Here is a 7,242-nt window from a genome sequence, read left to right as displayed (position 1 = left end):
CCTAAACACACGCGCGCGGCACACCCTCCTTCCTCGATCCCCTTCTTTCCCGAAAAACCCTAGGTCAAGCGCTACCGCCTCCCTCTTCCTCCCTCTCCCTGATCCAGATCCCTCCTCCGCCGCCCCTCCTCCCATCCACCACCCTTCCAGTTCCATTCATCCCCGCAGCAGATCGAGAGAGCCACCCAACCTCACCGTTGATAGATGCACCACCGCCTAGCAGCCATGGCCGGATGGCTCGCCGGTGTGCGCGTGCTTCTATACACGCCGCTTCATCGTTCCCTACCCTAGCAGTCGATCCCAACTGCCGCTGCTTCACCGGCCTCCTCCATCTCTCTACTGGCCACGAGTGACCACCCAATTCCACTCTAGATCCCCAATGCCAAAGGCAGAGCCAGCCGCCGCCGGCCTCCGTTGTCTTCCCCAACCCCGGCCTTCACTCCACCGCTGGCGCCCTCTCCCCTCCTCCCCCTCTCCGTAGATCCTCTCGAGCAACGTTGCCCATGGCCAGATCTTCTCCCTCCTTGCGCCGGAAACCCTAGATGTCGGGGCACGGCCATGGCGACCGACCGGGGGTGCAGGACTAGGACTCGGACAACGGTGGTATGGTAAGGATCCCAACTCATCTCCTCTCCTTCTTATTTCCCACTCCGACCCTCGCCTCGTGTCGTTTGTGTTGGTAGGCGTCATGGAGCGGAGCTTGCTCTATCCGGGACGCCATGGATCTTGTGCGCGTGAAGCTCCTTCTTCCTCCAGCACAAGAACGTACAAGAAGCATCCAAGGTCTGCCCCCTCTCTTGATTTCCTCTTCTTCCCTCCCCTTTCCCTCCATTCCATTCCCTGATGCATTTCTCTGATGGATGGGTTGTGTTGGTTGCAGGACAGACCCGGCGGAAAACCCATGGTGCCATCTGCAGGACAAATTGGCGTGCTAATCTATCGAGCTTTCCTTCTGATTTCATGGTAAATCACAACCTTCGAACTTCAAACTCCTGTAACGTGCATCCGATAGGCTAATTGTAACCTTCATTGCGTGATTTAGACCATTAGAGAGAGTCTAGCATTTACCATGGTAGGCAGCAGCCATGATCCATGTTAGGATGTTTTTGTAGGGATACATTGTTGTGTACTTATTGAGAATGATTGCAATGCCTTGGTTTTTTTCCTATACATAAAATACAATTTTCAGTCATTGGAGAAACTTCATAAAATGTTTTGTGTGCTGTTCACCTACAATTTTGTTTAACTGTTCATGATTAAAATCCAGTGGCTTCTCTTCTTTATACACGTGAATGTGTAGTTCACCTACAATTTTGTGTGCTGCTCACACTGAGAGTTCGCAAATGAGTTTTTATCTCACCAAATAGGCCGTAGAAGTGTGTGTTGATTGCCATTGCAGGCTGAATTTGTCGACGGCCTATCTTTTGTCTAGCGCATTACAGGCATGTCCTCACTGAGAACTGAAATAGTGAACTGATGGTTCATGTGCCGTGTGCCGCCATAGGATACATCTCACACCATGCCAACCTATTACTTCACAACATAGTGGCGAGGTACTTTGTATCTACAAAATCTGGGCGTGGTCTTTTTTTCCAGACCAACTAAATATACACTTTAGTTCAAGGACAGGTCTGAAAATGGTGATCAAGTTTAGACACTATCAGTGCATCTGATGAAACGAGAGTTAAGAAGTGGCCCTGCAAAGTATTTATTTTTCCCAACAAAAAAGAATTAATTAAGATGTGAAATGATTTAGGGCTTCTTTGGACACAAAGAAATTTATGTATGCTGAAAGATGCTGCATGACTTGGTCAGTGCATGCCAAGTCTTTCCTTGATTAGTATGCTATGCCCAATCTATTGTTCAAGTTCGGGCTAGTTGATATTAGATTTAGATAATGAAGTCCTTTTTTTTTACTGCCAGAATATGTGATAAAGCAACAAAAAAGGCAACCACATACAAAGGATCCTACGCATGGAATGGATCCTGTTGGGTGCTAATTCTAGTTATTTTATATGAAGAAACACTTACCTTGCAGCCATCTAATATGCAATTCTAATAATATGTGACACCTGATTTTTTTAGTTGTATATGCCATTCATGTATGAATTCCTTTTCTTATGTACCAACTCCCTAATCATGTTTTGTGTTTTCAGTTCACTATCTTAGGAGAACCTGGTGTGCTATATGGGGAAGCAAAGCAGCAGCCCACAACTCCGACTTGCGACTCCAGATGAAGGGACCACGACGCACCATGCTGCTCCCTTGGAAGGTCGGCTGAGCGATGCGGCGGCGAAAGCAGTGAACGAGCTGCTGCCGTCGGGCGCCGCCGGCAACCTGAGCAGCCTCTGCTCCTGGGCCGACAAGGTCAGGTTCAGGTACTACTAGTCAGCGCCTCTCCACTTCATCGACGTCCCCGAAAACGTCTGCAGCTACTACTACGACAGTACGTAGCAATTAACCAACACTCTGTTTTGTTGGACTGAAACTAACTGTAGCATAATGGTCTCTGTGTTGTCTCAGGGTCCTACTAGGACGAGGATGGCGTCAAGGGCCGCTGCGTCGCTGGCGCCATCAACAAATACACCTCCCAGCTCCTCACCTAGGGATCATCATCATCATCGCCATCACCATCTTCTAAATCTTTCAGCCAAGGTAATGTTAAGTTACATCATACGAATTTCAGCACATCTCTTCTGGTTGACTGAATTAGTACTGAAGATGCCATGTTTTTTCTGCATGGAATGCTGCAGATAACCTGACGAAAGCGCTCTTGTTCCTCTCAAACTTCATGGGCGACATCCACAAGGTAGTACTCCTGCCAAACTCTAAGTGCCCGATTTTTGCAAGTGTTTCTATTCCGGGTTGCAACTTAAGCTGACGCTTCTTGTTTATGTAGCCACTGCATGTGGGGTCCTCCTCTGAAAAAGAAGGGAACGCCATCAACGTCCACTGGTATAGAAGGAAATCTGCACTCCACCATGTAAGGCTAGTTCAGACTTAAGGCTGAACCCTTCTCTGTGTAGTATGATTCCGAGGAAACATATGGCAATAATGCTGAAACTTTTCACATTGGCATTGCTATGTTTGATCTGGTGGTGCCAAAAAAAACTCATATGCTTATGCTGAGCTTACTTTTAAACTCATTTTATTCTGTGTGATGAGCTTAGTATTGTACTGTAGCCACATTCTTGTTTACTTTGTTGAATCCTGTCTTGTGTACTAATCATGAGCTACTAGCATTTGGCTTCTGTGTGCTAATTAAACCTGATAAGTATGTATACTTCTTTGAGATACAAATTCCACATTGCATGTTTATGAAGTTCAATTTCTACATTTGTTGCCAAATATTTGTGTCAACGTGTGTGTCCTTAGGGTCTGATTTAAACTGCATATGATCTGTTGTATCTATTTTTTTGCCGTTCAAACATTGAAATTCTGGTTCATTTTTTAAACATCAAAATGTTGTTGACCTTGTCCTTCTATGCTTAAATGATAAAAATGTCACATTTTGCTTGGTCTAACATACTGTTAGATTTTCTTTTATTTTGTTTCTAACCATTTTTTTATAACTTGCAGAGGCTAGCCTTCATGCATGTGTTTGCCGTGAGGTACATGATGTTCAAGTCGGAAGAAGCATAGATTTCTAGCTCATTGGAGCTAGTTATACTGTGATAGCTAGCTCATGATTTGTTCAACGATTCTTCTTCTGTTAATATTTATCCTGTAATCTATCGCCTTGGACCACACTAACATTTGCTCCATGATTCCCTAACTGCTCAACATGTTGATCGGTTTTGAACGTCTGATTTTTTGTGTGTAGGGGGACTTGTGATGTGGCATGCCAAGCAACAGCAAGGGGAGGGGGTCTTCGAAATGTCGCCGCTGTCGCTCATTGCTAGTGTCACCGATTGATGATGGATGGTTGCTGTTAGTTTAGCTCCTTGGTAGTACCTCCTTGTCTTTCAGGCGGCTGCTGCTGCTGCTGGTAGAAATGGTAGCTACAGTCCTATGTACTTCTTGTGCTCGGATTGCCCTTTGTTGAATGTACCTACTGTTGTACCCGTGACTGTTTACGGAATCCTTTTGTGTTGAAAGAAATAAAATTGTCACCCGTGGCTGTTTAAGATAAATGCTTATTTGAATTCCCTTTGTTTCACTGTCATTGGAACAACTTTGTTAAGGAGGCCCAAAATTGAAATGGACTATAAAATGTTTGAGGCCCAAAAAAGAAATGAACTATAGAAGGTCGTGTCCTAGAAACTATAATGGCTGAATTATTGGTCTCGGCCCATGTAGCTGACACAAATTGGTAGAAAAAATAATTAATGGGCTTGGCGCATATAGACACCGAACTGGACCGGGCTGATTCTAAGTAACGACATTTTCAATTGGTAGCAATTTTGCCACATCAGATTGCAACGTCGGATCTAACGTGGCCTGGGCAGACAATCAACAACCAAAATAAAAGGTCTTGGGTTCAACGACCTTTTGTTTTGGTCATTGCCTTCCACGATGTTCTCACAGAAGGTCGTCAATTTCAATTTACGACCGTCAGTTTTTGACCATATGTTTTTGTTCAAAAAAGATTGCAAATGAAAAACAATGACCTTTCAATGACCAATAGTGATGGTCGTAAGTTGACATATTTCTTGTAGTGGCTACAAGGGCGGAGAAAGCCCCCAACTGCAAGATCTAGGCGACTGCAATGGAGATAGAATAGAGCAGACATGGGTACACACGGATTAGAGCATCTCTAACAGCCGTCCAATGTGTGGCGCCCAAAAAAGGGTTTACAACGCACATGTAGTTTTTAGGGCGCTAGAAGATGTTTGCTCCAACAAGCGCTGTAAAATATACTGCGCGCGCGAGTCCGGCGGTCCCAATCAAGCGGTCCCATCTGCAGCAGCCTAGAGTTTGCAACGCGCGTGACCGGACGCACTAAATATGCTGTGCGCGATGCATTTTTATTGCGCGTGCTGCATTAGTTATAACGTGTGCGCTTTTTGTGCGGTTGCTGGAGACTTCAAATTGGGTCCGTGCACACTAAAAGCAGTTTTTATATCGCGTGTCGTTTATATAGCGCTTCTGTTGGAGATGGTCTTAGGGAAGAAACGAACGGTTGCGCAATGTTCACTAGAGAAGATAAGGATGAGGGGACCGACGCGTCCACGGGCCTATGAGACACGTGGCGAGCGCAGGAAGCGGCTGTCGCGATTGTGTTTACATTCGGCTGTAACCTATCAATTCCCCTTTTTTATTGTGTTGTTTCACGGTTTCTTACTCTAATTTTTTACTTGCCTCTATTTGGAGTTAGTCAATTTTTTTTTCTTAGGCTCCAATTTTTTTGACTTGCTCCCTGTTTTGGGTGAGTAGATTTTCTTTCATAGGCTAAATTTTTGACTGCCCTTATTTGGGGTAAGTCGATTTTTCTATTGGGCTCGAAGCCTTTTTCCATATTGCCTGTTTTTTCTTTGTATGCATTCTTTTGCTTTTGCTTTTCTTTATATTTTTTATAGTCGGTCTTTCTTTTTTACATGGGCATCTTTTCCATCACTTCAGTTATATGAAGTTGTCTGAAAACTAATTCTGAGTGATTCAATTTTTTGGCCGTTGATTTCTGTTTTAAGATTTGTGCACCCTTTTTTTTCTGTTATGTTATGTGAGTTGTTTTGGGCTATTTCTTTTCATTGACCACATATTTTGCTCTCAATTCCTTAACAGGCTGAAGCCATCACCTGTGCGGCCAGCCCTCCCCTCACCCCATTTGTTCTTGTCTGTTATTATTTGTCTTTATTTTTGCTTTTCTTTATTAATCGGTTCTTACCATTTCTTGCTATTTTGGGGATCTTGGGTGAGTATAAACGTATACACATAAAAAACTACAAAAGACATGCAAAAATTGCATGATTATATGATTATTCTTTGCATAGTGCAAAAAAAAGCAATTTCAGTGCAAGGTTGTGTGCAAGTTTTTTTTATTTCTTATTAAAGAGTAATACCGATGCCACTAGTTCATTGTTTCTTATATAACTTTGTTATTCTGTTTTTATTTTTTTCTTGTTTTTAAACCATAATAACAGTGCCACTAATTCATTCCTTCATAGGAAACTTTTTTGGAAAAATTCCACTATTATATACTTATTGTTGCATAATTGAAAAAGCGTAACTTTGTGTATATTTTGTCATTGTATTTTTTAATTTGTTCTTTATTTTCTATGTTATTAAAAGGGTAATACCAATGTCAGTAATTTATTCTTCCTTAGTTAACCTCATTATTTTGATTTTTAGTTTTTATTTCATTTTATTTCTTCTTAAAGGGTAATATTTATTAAAAACGCAATTTCTATGTAAACTGTGTGCAAATTTTGTTATTATTTGTTTTATTATTATTATTCTGTTTCTTCTTCAAGGGTAATACCAATTTCACTTCTTCATTCTTGCTTAGAAGACATCATTGTTATGATTTTGTTTTAGTTTTTATTTATTTTCTTTCTTTCTAAAGGATAGTACCAAAGCAATTAATTCATTATTTCTTAGAAATTGTCATTTTTTATATTGTATTTTAGTTTTATTTCATTTTCTTTCATCGTTAAGGGTAATACCAATGTCACCAATTCATTACTTCTTAGGAATCTTCCTTTTTTGTGAAACTTTCACTCTGATATGCCTATTCTTGCATATTATAAAAAAAACGTAATTTCTACATTGTGTGCGAATTATGTCATTATTCGTTTTACCATTTATTTTTTACTTTTTCTTAAAGGGTAATACCAATGTTACTAATTCATTCTTTATTTGAAAACTTTATTACTATGATTTTGTTTTAGTTTTTAATTTTAATTTCTTTCTTCTTAAAGGTAATTTGAAAGCCACCAATTCATTCTTTCTTAGAAAAACTTTATTATTTTGTTTTTTAGTTTTTAATTCATTTCTTCTTCTGAAGCTTTTTTTTAAAATTCCACTATTATATGCTAGTCTTGCACACAGGCGGAGCTCTCGGTAGGGCAAGGTTGGGCGCTCGCCCTACCTTAATTTCCATCGATTTTTTACCTGTACGTATAGATCGATCGCCAAAAATATTCACCAAAAAGAAAACCCCATCGATCATGTTCTCGTATTATTGGGCCTTATGCATGTCATGTACTCCCTCCGTTTGGAATTACTTGTCTCGAAAATGAATGTATTTAGAACTAAAATACATATAGATACATCCATTTCTATGACAAGTAATTTCGAATA

The 7,242-nt window shown here is 41.1% G+C and overlaps 1 long non-coding RNA gene across 9 annotated transcripts; it reads left to right on the top strand.

The window, feature by feature from the left end:
* Positions 1–4,133, top strand: LOC123149659 (uncharacterized). Of its 9 annotated transcripts, XR_006474800.1 has the most exons (8): positions 684–783; positions 881–963; positions 2,157–2,446; positions 2,524–2,655; positions 2,754–2,809; positions 2,900–2,983; positions 3,580–3,611; positions 3,824–4,133. It is a non-coding gene; the product is annotated as an uncharacterized lncRNA (long non-coding RNA). The 9 variants fall into 9 exon arrangements; XR_006474804.1 differs by adding an exon at positions 1–608 and having other exon boundaries at positions 741–783; positions 886–963; positions 2,524–2,809; positions 3,580–4,133; XR_006474801.1 differs by adding an exon at positions 2–608 and having other exon boundaries at positions 741–783; positions 2,524–2,809; positions 3,580–4,133.
* Positions 4,134–7,242: the final 3,109 nt, after the last annotated feature.

The sequence above is a fragment of the Triticum aestivum genome, chromosome 7A (assembly GCF_018294505.1).
Source record: "Triticum aestivum cultivar Chinese Spring chromosome 7A, IWGSC CS RefSeq v2.1, whole genome shotgun sequence".
Lineage (NCBI taxonomy): Eukaryota > Viridiplantae > Streptophyta > Magnoliopsida > Poales > Poaceae > Triticum > Triticum aestivum.
This window is presented reverse-complemented; position numbering and strand designations above follow the sequence as displayed.